Source organism: Cucurbita moschata, unplaced genomic scaffold (assembly GCF_002738365.1).
Source record: "Cucurbita moschata cultivar Rifu unplaced genomic scaffold, Cmos_1.0 Cmo_Scf00019, whole genome shotgun sequence".
NCBI lineage: Eukaryota > Viridiplantae > Streptophyta > Magnoliopsida > Cucurbitales > Cucurbitaceae > Cucurbita > Cucurbita moschata.
The window spans coordinates 3536280-3550463 of NW_019268535.1; the positions used below are offsets into that span (position 1 = coordinate 3536280).

At 42.8% G+C, this 14184-nt stretch overlaps 3 non-coding genes across 3 annotated transcripts; all 3 read right to left on the minus strand.

Annotated features, from left to right (window-relative positions):
- Positions 1 to 5325: 5325 nt before the first annotated feature.
- Positions 5326 to 5399, minus strand: TRNAN-GUU. The gene has a single exon. It is a non-coding gene; the product is annotated as a tRNA-Asn (tRNA).
- A 7441-nt stretch (positions 5400 to 12840) lies between these two features.
- Positions 12841 to 12914, minus strand: TRNAN-GUU. Its single transcript has one exon. It is a non-coding gene; the product is annotated as a tRNA-Asn (tRNA).
- Positions 12915 to 13434: 520 nt separating this feature from the next.
- Positions 13435 to 13508, minus strand: TRNAN-AUU. Its single transcript has one exon. It is a non-coding gene; the product is annotated as a tRNA-Asn (tRNA).
- Positions 13509 to 14184: the final 676 nt, after the last annotated feature.

Here is a 14184-nt window from a genome sequence, read left to right on the forward strand (position 1 = left end):
CCAACCTTGTGGTTAACAGCCACTCGATCTAACAAACTGAGCTATTACACCATCCAACCTTGTGGTTAACAGCCACTCGATCTAACAAACTGAGCTATTACACCATCCAACCTTGTGGTTAACAGCCACTCGATCTAACAAACTGAGCTATTACACCATCCAACCTTGTGGTTAACAGCCACTCGATCTAACAAACTGAGCTATTACACCATCCAACCTTGTGGTTAACAGCCACTCGATCTAACAAACTGAGCTATTACACCATCCAACCTTGTGGTTAACAGCCACTCGACTCGACAAACTGAGCTATTACACCATCCAACCTTGTGGTTAACAGCCACTCGACCTTACAAACTGAGCTATTACACCATCCAACCTTGTGGTTAACAGCCACTCGACCTTACAAACTGAGCTATTACACCATCCAACCTTGTGGTTAACAGCCACTCGACCTTACAAACTGAGCTATTACACACCATCCAACCTTGTGGTTAACAGCCACACGCTCTAACAAACTGAGCTATTACACCATCCAACCTTGTGGTTAACAGCCACACGCTCTAACAAACTGAGCTATTACACACCATCCAACCTTACAAACTAAGCTATTACACACCCTACTCGACCTTACAAACTGAGCTATTACACACCCTACTCGACCTTACAAACTGAGCTATTACACACCCTACTCGACCTTACAAACTGAGCTATTACACACCCTACTCGACCTTACAAACTGAGCTATTACACACCATCCAACCTTGTGGTTAACAGCCACACGCTCTAACAAACTGAGCCACACGCTCTAACAAACTGAGCCACACGCTCTAACAAACTGAGCCACACGCTCTAACAAACTCAGCTATTACACACCATCCAACCTTGTGGTTAACAGCCACACGCTCTAACAAACTGAGCTATTACACACCATTCAACCTTGTGGTTAACAGCCACACGCTCTAACAAACTGAGATATTACACACCTATTACACACCATTCAACCTTGTGGTTAACAGCCACACGCTCTAACAAACTGAGCTATTACACACCATCCAACCTTGTGGTTAACAGCCACACGCTCTAACAAACTGAGCTATTACACACCATCCAACCTTGTTGTTAACAGCCACACGCTCTATCAAACTGAGCTATTACACACCATCCAACCTTGTGGTTAACAGCCACACGCTCTAACAAACTGGTTCACTAGTGTTCTTACTCTTTTAGTAGATTGTACTTCTATTTAAAGAGTGAGTGGAAATGCAAAGTTGTAAGCTGTGTTCGGGGAGGAGTTATTGTCGTTGGCCTCTCCCCTCTCCTTTGTTTGTCTCATTGCTTTGCCCCTCTCGCTATCGGTCTCATTGCTTTGCAGAAGTTGTAAGCTTTTTAGATTGCTGGAGCTGCAAAGTTACCCGGACTGACTTACAGTTCTTCTTATGTATGGCTCGAATCTAATCTAAGCGGTGGGTTTCTTCGTGATGGATCCGTGGTAGCCTCCTGCTTAGGTTAGGGGTTCCGTCATTCATTTACTTACTCTACTGTAAAGAAAGCAACTAATTAATCTTCCTGTTCAGGATGACGAATAAAAGGAGTGAAAGCTAGCCTGCCAGTTCCGGTTGAGGTTCAGGTTAATCAGTAATAGTCCTGTTAAACTCTAATTCTTCTTTCGATAGTCTTTCCTTACTGGTGTTCAGGTTAATCAGTAATAGTCCTGTTAAACTCTAATTCTTCTTTCGATAGTCTTTCCTTACTGGTCCGGAGGTTAATCAGTAATAGTCCTGTTAAACTCTAATTCTTCTTTCGATAGTCTTTCCTTACTGGTCCGGGAGGAAAAGGGTTCGGTTCAGTCTCTCTCATCAGGCCAGCTTTTGACAGTCTTTGTTGAAAGAAGGAGGAGTAGTAAAGTCAAGCTACTAGACGAAACAAAGAAAGAGCTACCTTTCATGCTTGTAATAGTAATAGCAATGAGATTCCCCTAGAAGCTTCGTAGACTCGAAAAATTGCTCCCCTTAGAATGCAAGCAAGGTCGTTACTCTCCGCGGCAAGAAAGGAAAGGAAAGGATTCAAGCTCATTCTAGCGAACGATCGATCCTTGCCTACTTCCTTTCCAACTACCTTACCTTAGCTCTCGGGAAGGGGGATTGATTGGTTGGATGTGCCTAAATAAGGAAGGAGCTTCTCTTTCTTCCTGGTCCGGCTCATTCATCCACTGTAAAGTAAAGAAAGGATAATGCGGATTCAGTCTCCCTCCTTGTTTTCCGAAGGAGATGGGGGTACAGGTTCCCCCGAGCCTGCTCTTCAATGTAATGTAGTCGAAGACCTAACAACCAACAATCAGACTCGTGAGCGATACACCTGGTTAGACGTAACACAAAGTCGTGAGACCTTACGGGAGAGGAACAAAGTGTGAGATCGAAATATACACCAGGAGACCTCTTCAATTCCACATGACAGCACCATAGCCATCTCTGATGACCCCACCATAATCTGAATTTCCAGAGGGGACGACTTCCCTACTCCTTTAAAGTTCATCTTTATGTGATGATAAGAGGAAATTGCCACAAGATTGATCTCGATATCTTTGAATGAATTTGAATTCAAAGCCATGGTGTTCATATTTGGCTGCTAAGTACCTCTCCAATGGCAAGGATCACAACCCCCCTCTAAAATATCCTGCATAACGGTCTTATTTGGTACAGAGAGACTTTCCGGCAGAACTTGGGCTAGACTTTGGTTGCGCAATGGTAAGCTGATTCGCTTCTGGGATGATCAACTGAAAGGAATGAACGGCACAAAGTCTAGAAGTTTCGCGTAGCTAGATTTTCTCAGCTCCTTCCTTCCTTCGTACGCCTACTTTATAAGAAAGTTTCCCGCCGTGTGTTTTAGTTAAATGATTCATTCCGGAACATCCCTTTGTCTCATTTGGTTGTGCACGTATACATGGTGTCGTTTCGTCTTGTACATTGGCTGGCTGAAGAATGGATAACTTGGTCGTTGCCTGCCAAAGAAAATCTTTAGCCTAATGTTCATTGGATCCCACATGAGAATTAGTCCACCAACATAGAAAAGTACAGTGGTGCCGTATACCTTTCCTCCCGAGCTATTACACACCATACAACCTTGTGGTTAACAACAACCACACGATCTAACAAACTGAACTATTACACCATCCAACCTTGTGGTTAACAACAACCACACGATCTAACAAACTGAACTATTACACACCATACAACCTTGTGGTTAACAGCCACACGCTCTAACCAACCGAGCTATTCCAGCATCCACTAGTTAATAATTTCTAAACACGCTAGAAGAAGGGGTTGAATCTTAAACTCAGCTATTCCAACCTCAATTATTAAAAAATTTCTATGAACCTTCGACCTTGTGGTTAACAGCCACATGCTCTATCAAACTGAGCTATTACACCATCCAACCTTGTGATTAACAGCCACACGCCCTAACAAACTGAGCTATTACACCATCCAACATTGTGGTTAACAGCCACACGCTCTAACAAACTAAGCTATTACACTCCATCCAACCTTGTGGTTAACAGCCACACGCTCTAAAGCTATTACACCATCCAACCTTGTGGTCCACCACACGCTCTAACAAACTGAGCTACAGCCACACGCTCTAACGAACTGAGCTATTACACACCATCCAACCTTGTGGTGAACAGCCACACGCTCTAACAAACTGAGCTATTACACACCATCCAACCTTGTGGTTAACAGCCACACGCTCTAACAAACTGAGCTATTACACACCATCCAACCTTGTGGTTAACAGCCACACGCTCTAACAAACTGAGCTATTACACACCATCCAACCTTGTGGTTAACAGCCACACGCTCTAACAAACTGAGCTATTACACACCATCCAACCTTGTGGTTAACAGCCACACTCTCTAACAAACTGAGCTATTACACACCATCCAACCTTGTGGTTAACAGCCACACTCTCTAACAAACTGAGCTATTACACACCATCCAACCTTGTGGTTAACAGCCACACTCTCTAACAAACTGAGCTATTACACACCATCCAACCTTGTGGTTAACAGCCACACTCTCTAACAAACTGAGCTATTACACACGAACTATTACACCATCCAACCTTGTGGTTAACAACAACCACACGATCTAACAAACTGAACTATTACACACCATCCAACCTTGTGGTTAACAACAACCACACGATGATCTAACAAACTGAGCTATTACACCATCCGACCTTGTGGTTAACAACAACCACACGAACTATTACACCATCCGACCTTGTGGTTAACAACAACCACACGAACTACAACAACCACACGAACTATTACACCATCCGACCTTGTGGTTAACAACAACCACACGATCTAACAAACTGAACTATTACACACCATCCAACCTTGTGGTTAACAACAACCACACGATCTAAACTGAGCTATTACACCATCCAACCTTGTGGTTAACAACACAACACGATCTAACAAACTGAACTGCTACACACCATCCAACCTTGTGTTTAACAACAACCACACGATCTAACAAACTGAGCTATTACACCATCCAACCTTGTGGTTAACAACAACCACACGATGATCTAACAAACTTAGCTATTACACCATCCGACCTTGTGGTTAACAACAACCACACGATCTAACAAACTGAACTTTGTGGTTAACAACAACCACACGATCTAACAAACTGAACTATTACACACCATCCGACCTTGTGGTTACCACACGATCTAACAAACTGAACTATTACACACCATCCGACCTTGTGGTTACCACACGATCTAACAAACTGAACTATTACACACCATCCGACCTTGTGGTTAAGAACAACCACACATTGTGGTTAACAACAACCACACGATCTAACAAACTGAGCTATTACACACCATCCGACGTTGTGGTTAACAACAACCACACGATCTAACAAACTGAACTATTACACACCATCCGACATTGTGGTTAACAACAACCACAAGATCTAACAAACTGAGCTATTACACACCATCCGACCTTGTGGTTAACAACAACCACACGATCTAACAAACTGAACTATTACACACCATCCGACATTGTGGTTAACAACAACCACAAGATCTAACAAACTGAGCTATTACACACCATCCGACATTGTGGTTAACAACAACCACAAGATCTAACAAACTGAGCTATTACACACCATCCGACATTGTGGTTAACAACAACCACAAGATCTAACAAACTGAGCTATTACACACCATCCGACCTTGTGGTTAACAACAACCACACGCTCTAACCAACGGAGCTATTCAAGCCTCACTATTTAAAAATTGCCAAACGCTAGAAGAAGGGGTTGAAACTTCGACCTTGTGGTTAACAGCCACACGCTCTAACCAACTGAGCTATTCCAGCATCCACTAGTTAATAATTTCTAAACACGCTAGAAGAAGAGGTTGAGTCTTAAACTCAGCTATTCCAACCTCAATTATTAAAAAATTTCTATGAACCTTCGACCTTGTGGTTAACAGCCACATGCTCTATCAAACTGAGCTATTACACCATCCAACCTTGTGATTAACAGCCACACGCTCTAACAAACTTAGCTATTACACCATCCAACCTTGTGGTTAACAGCCACACGCTCTAACAAACTGAGCTATTACACACCATCCAACCTTGTGGTTAACAGCCACACGCTCTAACAAACTTAGCTATTCCAGCATCCACTAGTTAATAATTTCTAAACACGCTAGAAGAAGGAGTTGAGTCTTAAACTCAGCTATTCCAACCTCAATTATTAAAAAATTTCTATGAACCTTCGACCTTGTGGTTAACAGCCACATGCTCTATCAAACTGAGCTATTACACCATCCAACCTTGTGATTAAAAGCCACACGCTCTAACAAACTTAGCTATTACACCATCCAACCTTGTGGTTAACAGCCACACGCTCTAACAAACTAAACTATTACACTCCATCCAACCTTGTGGTTAACAGCCACACTCTCTAACAAACTGAGCTATATCACACCATCCAACCTTGTGGTTAACAGCCACACGCTCTAACAAACTGAGCTATTACACACCATCCAACCTTGTGGTTAACAGCCACACGCTCTAACAAACTGAGCTATTACACACCATCCAACCTTGTGATTAACAGCCACACGCTCTAACCAACTGAGCTATTACACACCATCCAACCTTGTGATTAACAGCCACACGCTCTAACAAACTGAGCTATTACACACCATCCAACCTTGTGGTTAACAGCCACACGCTCTAACAAACTGAGCTATTACACCAGCCACACTCTCTAACAAACTCAGCTATTACACACCATCCAACCAAAGGTTAACAGCCACACTCTCTAACAAACTGAGCTATTACACACCATCCAACCAAAGGTTAACAGCCACACTCTCTAACAAACTGAGCTATTACACACCATCCAACCAAAGGTTAACAGCCACACTCTCTAACAAACTGAGCTATTACACACCATCCAACCAAAGGTTAACAGCCACACTCTCTAACAAACTGAGCTATTACACACCTGAGCTATTACACACCATCCAACCTTGTGGTTAACAGCCACACGCTCTAACAAACTGAGCTATTACACACCATCCAACCTTGTGGTTAACAGCAACACGCTCTAACAAACTGAGCTATTACACACCATCCAACCTTGTGATTAACAGCCACACGCTCTAACCAACCGAGCTATTACACACCATCCAACCTTGTGATTAACAGCCACACGCTCTAACCAACTGAGCTATTACACACCATCCAACCTTGTGATTAACAGCCACACGCTCTAACCAACTGAGCTATTACACACCATCCAACCTTGTGGTTAACAGCCACACGCTCTAACAAACTGAGCTATTACACACCATCCAACCTTGTGGTTAACAGCCACACGCTCTAACAAACTGAGCTATTACACACCATCCAACCTTGTGGTTAACAGCCACACGCTCTAACAAACTGAGCTATTACACACCATCCAACCTTGTGGTTAACAGCCACACGCTCTAACAAACTGAGCTATTACACACCATCCAACCTTGTGGTTAACAGCCACACGCTCTAACAAACTGAGCTATTACACACCATCCAACCTTGTGGTTAACAGCCACACGCTCTAACAAACTGAGCTATTACACACCATCCAACCTGTGGTTAACAGCCACACGCTCTAACAAACTGAGCTATTACACACCATCCAACCTGTGGTTAACAGCCACACGCTCTAACAAACTGAGCTATTACACACCATCCAACCTGTGGTTAACAGCCACACTCTCTAACAAACTGAGCTATTACACACCATCCAACCTTGTATTTAACAGCCACACTCTCTAACAAACTGAGCTATTACACACCATCCAACCTTGTGGTTAACAGCCACACTCTCTAACAAACTGAGCTATTACACACCATCCAACCTTGTGGTTAACAGCCACACGCTCTAACAAACTGAGCTATTACACACCATCCAACCTTGTGGTTAACAGCCACACGCTCTAACAAACTGAGCTATTACACACCATCCAACCTTGTGGTTAACAGCCACACGCTCTAACAAACTGAGCTATTACACACCATCCAACCTTGTGGTTAACAGCCACACGCTGAGGTTAACTAACAGCCACACTCGCTAACAAACTGAGCTATTACACACCATCCAACCTTGTGGTTAACAGCCACACTCTCTAAGAAACTGAGCTATTACACACCATCCAACCTTGTGGTTAACAGCCACACGCTCTAACAAACTGAGCTATTACACACCATCCAACCTTGTGGTTAACAGCCACACTCTCTAACAAACTGAGCTATTACACACCATCCAACCTTGTGGTTAACAGCCACACGCTCTAACAAACTGAGCTATTACACACCATCCAACCTTGTGGTTAACAACCACACGCTGAGGTTAACTAACAGCCACACGCTCTAACCAACGGAGCTATTACACACCATCCAACCTTGTGGTTAACAGCCACACGCTCTAACCAACGGAGCTATTACACACCATCCAACCTTGTGGTTAACAGCCACACGCTGAGGTTAACAGCCACACGCTTAACAGCCACACGCTCTAACCAACGGAGCTATTACACACCATCCAACCTTGTGGCTAACAGCCACACGCTCTAACAAACTGAGCTATTACACACCATACAACCTTGCTGTTAACAGCCACACGCTCTAACCAACTGAGCTATTACACACCATCCAATCTTGTGGTTAACAGCCACACGCTCTAACAAACTGAGCTATTACACACCATCCAACCTTGTGGTTAACAGCCACACGCTCTAACAAACTGAGCTATTACACACCATCCAACCTTGTGGTTAACAGCCACACGCTCTAACAAACTGAGCTATTACACACCATCCAACCTTGTGGTTAACAGCCACACGCTCTAACCAACGGAGCTATTACACACCAGCCACACGCTCTAACAAACTGAGCTATTACACACTATCTAACCTTGCTGTTAACAGCCACACGCTCTAACCAACTGAGCTATTACACACCATCCAACCTTGTGGTTAACAGCCACACGCTCTAACAAACTGAGCTATTACACACCATCCAACCTTGTGGTTAACAGCCACACGCTCTAACAAACTGAGCTATTACACACCATCCAACCTTGTGGTTAACAGCCACACGCTCTAACAAACTGAGCTATTACACACCATCCAACCTTGTGGTTAACAGCCACACGCTCTAACCAACTCAGCTATTACACCATCCAACCTTGTGGGTTAACAGCCACACGCCCTCTAAACAACTCAGCTATTACACCATCCAACCTTGTGGGTTAACAGCCACACGCCCTCCAACCAACTCAGCTATTACACCATCCAACCTTGTGGGTTAACAGCCACACGCCCCTCCAACCAACTCAGCTATTACACCATCGAACACCATCCAACCTTGTGGGTTAACAGCCACACGCCCCTCCAACCAACTCAGCTATTACACCATCCAACCTTGTGGGTTAACAGCCACACGCCCTCCAACCAACTCAACTATTACACCATCCAACCTTGTGGGTTAACAGCCACACGCCCCTCCAACCAACTCAGCTATTACACCATCCAACACCATCCAACCTTGTGGGTTAACAGCCACACGCCCCTCCAACCAACTCAGCTATTACACCATCCAACACCATCCAACCTTGTGGGTTAACAGCCACACGCCCTCCAACCAACTCAGCTATTACACCATCCAACACCATCCAACCTTGTGGGTTAACAGCCACACGCCCTCCAACCAACTCAGCTATTACACCATCCAACACCATCCAACCTTGTGGGTTAACAGCCACACGCCCTCCAACAAACTCAGCTATTACACCATCCAACACCATCCAACCTTGTGGGTTAACAGCCACACGCCCTCCAACCAACTCAGCTATTACACCATCCAACACCATCCAACCTTGTGGGTTAACAGCCACACGCCCTCCAACCAACTCAGCTATTACACCATCCAACACCATCCAACCTTGTGGGTTAACAGCCACACGCTCCAACCAACTCAGCTATTCGAGCCTCCACTATTTAAAAATTTCTAGACACACACTCTAACCAACTGAGCTATTCGAGCCTCCACTATTTAAAAATTTCTAAACGCTAGAAGAAGGTGCTGAACCTTCGACCATTCGAACCTAAACTATTTAAAAATTTCTAAAAAGAAGGTGTTGAACCTTCAACCTTGTGGTTAACAGCCACACGCTCTAATAAACTGAGCTATTACATCATTCAACCTTGTTGTTAACATCCACACACTCTAACCAACGTAGCTATTCGAGCCTCCACTATTTAAAAATTTCTAAACGCTAGAAGAAGGGGTTGAAACTTCGACCTTGTGGTTAACAGCAACACGCTCTAACCAACTGAGATATTCTAGCCTCCACTATTTAATAATTTCTAAACACGCTAGAAGAAGGGGTTGAATCTTAAACTAGCTATCCAACTCAGCATCTAAACACGCTAGAAGAAGGGGTTGAATCTTAAACTAGGGGTTGAATCTTAAACTAGCTATCCAACTCAGCTATTCCAGCCTCCATTATTAAAAAATTTCTATGAACCTTTGACCTTGTGGTTAACTTAGCTTGAACTTATGACCTGCTCTAATAAGATGAGCTAACCTGCTCTAATAAGATGAGCTATTACACCATCCAACCTTGTGGTTAACATCCACACGCTCGACCTTGTGGTTAACTTAGCTTGAACTTATGACCTGCTCTAATAAGATGAGCTAACCTGCTCTAATAAGATGAGCTATTACACCATCCAACCTTGTGGTTAACATCCACACGCTCTAACCAACTAAGCTATTCGAGCCTCCACTATTTAAAAATTTCTAAACGCTAGAAGATGGAGTTGAACCTTCAACCTTATGGTTAACAGCCACACGCTCTAACCAACTAAGCTATTACACCATCCAACCTTGTAGTCAAACACTCTAACCAACTAAGCTATTCGAGCCTCACTATTTAAAAAATTTTAAACACTAGAAGAAGTGGTTGAACCTTCAACCTTGTGGTTAACAACCACACGCTCTAACCAACTACGCTATTCCAGCCTCTACTATTTAATAATTTCTAAACATGCTAGAAGAAGGGGTTGAATCTTAAACGAGCTAACCAACTCAACGCTAATAGATGGAGTTGAACCATCCAACCTTGTGGTTAACATCCACATGTTATAACCTACTGAGCTCTAACCGACTGAGCTATTCCACCATCCAACCTTGTGGTTAACATCCACATGTTATAACCTACTAAGCTATTCGAGCCTCCATTATTTAAAAATTTCTAAACGCTAAAAGAAGGGGTTGAACCTTCCGACTGAGCTATTCCACCATCCAAACTAGCTATTCGAGCCTCCACTATTTAAAAATTAAAAATTTCTAATACACCATCCAACCTTGTGGTTAACATCCACACGCTCTAACCAACTGAACACCATCCAACCTTGTGGTTAACATCCACACGCTCTAACCAACTGAACTATTACACCATCAAACCTTGTGATTAACATCCACACGCTCTAACCAACTGAACTATTACACCATCAAACCTTGTGATTAACATCCACACGCTCTAACCAAGTGAACTATTACACCATCAAACCTTGTGATTAACATCCACACGCTCTAACCAACTGAACTATTACACCATCAAACCTTGTGATTAACATCCACACGCTCTAACCAAGTGAACTATTACACCATCAAACCTTGTGATTAACATCCACACGCTCTAACCAACTGAACTATTACACCATCAAACCTTGTGATTAACATCCACACGCTCTAACCAAGTGAACTATTACACCATCAAACCTTGTGATTAAGGTCCACACGCTCTAACCAACTGAGCTATTACACCATCCAAACAGCTCTAACCGACTGAGCTATTCGAGCCTCCACTATTTAAAAATTTCTAAACGCTAGAAGAAGGGGTTGAACCTTCAACCTAGTGGTTAACAGCCACACGCTCTAACCAACTGAGCTAACAGAGCTATTCGAGCCTCCACTATTTAAAAATTTCTAAACGCTAGAAGAAGGGGTTGAAACTTCGACCTTGTGGTTATCGCTATTACACCATCCAACCTTGTGGTTAACATCCACATGTTATAACCTACTGAGCTATTCGAGCCTCCACTATTTAAAAATTTCTAAACGCTAGAAGAAGGGGTTCAACCTTCAACCTAGTGGTTAACAGCCACAAGCTCTAACCAACTGAGCTAACAGAGCTATTCAAGCCTCCACTATTTAAAAATTTCTAAACGCTAGAAGAAGGGGTTGAAACTTCGACCTTGTGGTTAACAATCGCTATTACACCATCCAACCTTGTGGTTAACATCCACACGCTCTAACCAACTGAACTATTACACCATCAAACCTTGTGATTAACATCCACACGCTCTAACCAACTGAACTATTACACCATCAAACCTTGTGATTAACATCCACACACTCTAACCAACTGAGCTATTACACCATCAAACCTTGGTGTTAACATCCTCACGCTCTAACCAACTGAGCTATTACACCATCCAACGCTCTAACCAACTAAGCTATTACACCATCCAACCTTGTTGTTAACATCCACACGCTCTAACAAACTAAGCTATTACACTCCATCCAACCTTGTGGTTAACATCCACACGCTCTAACAAACTGAGCTATTACACCATCCAACCTTGTGGTTAACATCCACACGCTCTAACAAACTAAGCTTCCAACCTTGTGGTTAACATCCACACGCTCTAACAAACTGAGCTATTACACCATCCAACCTTGTGGTTAACATCCACACGCTCTAACAAACTAAGCTATAACACCATCCAACCTGGTGGTTAACAGCATCACGCTCTAACCAACTGAGCTATTACACCATCCAACCTTGTTAACATCCACACGCTCTAACCAACTGAGCTTACGGAGCTATTCGAGCCTCCACTATTTAAAAATTTCTAAACGAGTTAGGAGATGAGCTTGAACCTTTGATCTCGCGACTACTTTTTAAAACTATATATTGATTTGTCTAGAAGAAGGGGGTTATTAGCAACACGCTCTAACCAACTAAGCTACTATTCCAGCCTCCTAGCAACCTATTTCAGCTACTTGATAAAACTATATTGAGTACGTAAGAAGAAGAGGTTGAACCTTCGACCTTATGGTTAAGGTCCATATGCTCTAACCAACTCAGCTATTCCAACCTCCATTATTAAAAGTTTTTTTTGACCTTGTGGTTAACACACTTAGTTTACCAACTGTGCTATCCCAAAAAGAGCTTGAACCTTTGACCTAGAAGAAGGGGTTGAACCTTCAACCTTGTGGTTAACAACCACACGCTCTAACCAACTGAGCTATTCCAGCCTCCATTATTTAAAAATTTCCAACCTTCAACCTATTCCAGCTACTAAAACTATATTAAGTGCTCTAGAAGAAGGGGTTGAACCTTTAACCAAATGAGCTATTCCAGCCTCAGCAATTTAATAATTTCTAAACGAGCAAGGAGAAGTTTGAATCTTCGACCTCTAAACGAGCTCGGATCCTCCTTTTCTTCCGAAAAAAGGGAAGGAGAAGTATCTTCTTCGGTGGATCCCTCTTGTTCCTGTTGAGTTCCGTCCGTAAAATGTGAACAATTAACCAACCAACAAAACTACTTGTTACAAATAACATCTTGTTGTTGAATCGAAACATTGAAATGGTTGAATAATTAAAAGAGTGTTTGTGATTGTTCAAACGAGCAAGGTTAAGAGATTGTACCTTCGACCTTGTGGTTAACAGCCACATGCTTTAACCAATTGAGATATTTCAACCTCCACTATTTAATAATTTCTAAACACGCTAGAAGAAGGGATTGAATCTTCGACCTTGTAAACTATATTACGTACGCTAGAAGAAGGGGTTGAACCTTCGACCTTGCGGTTAATAGCCACACGCTCTAACCAACTAAGCTATTCCAGCCTCCACTATTTAAAAATTTCTAAACAACATAGGAGAAGAGCTTGAACCTTTGACCTTGCGATTATTTGGCCTATTCCAGCTACTTGACCTTGTGGTTAACAGCCACGCGCTCTAACTAACTGAACTATTCAAGCCTCCACTATTTAAAAATTTCTAAACGTGCTAGAAGAAGAGCATGAACCTTTGACCGCATATTGAGTGGAAGTCTACAAACATCATCGGCGAACAAAGGAGTATCAATGGACTAGCGTTGCACACGGAGCGGAAGTCTACAAACGATTCTCAAAATTCCAGTGGTAAGTACGTTGTATATTGTGGCTGCTTTACCATTTAAAACATCGTCGGCGAAGGTGTGGGTTATGGAGGAATAATAATTAAGAATGTTCGATTAATCCACCACACCTAAATGGTGTGAAAGTTATCTTATTTATAATAAAATAAATTACAAGGATATGGAAAGAGAAATAAATGGAAAGATACCTAAGGTAAGAAGGAAAATATATTACTAAATATCTTTAACACCCCACCGCAAGCTGAGCGTCGGATTTAAACGAACGTGAGGCTTGGATATGAAAAATTCAAAAAGAGGTTGAGAAACACTTTTCGTGAAGATGTAGACAACCTGGTTCGGAAGAGGTGTAGAGAAACACTTTCTTGGCCATCGAAAACTGCAGAG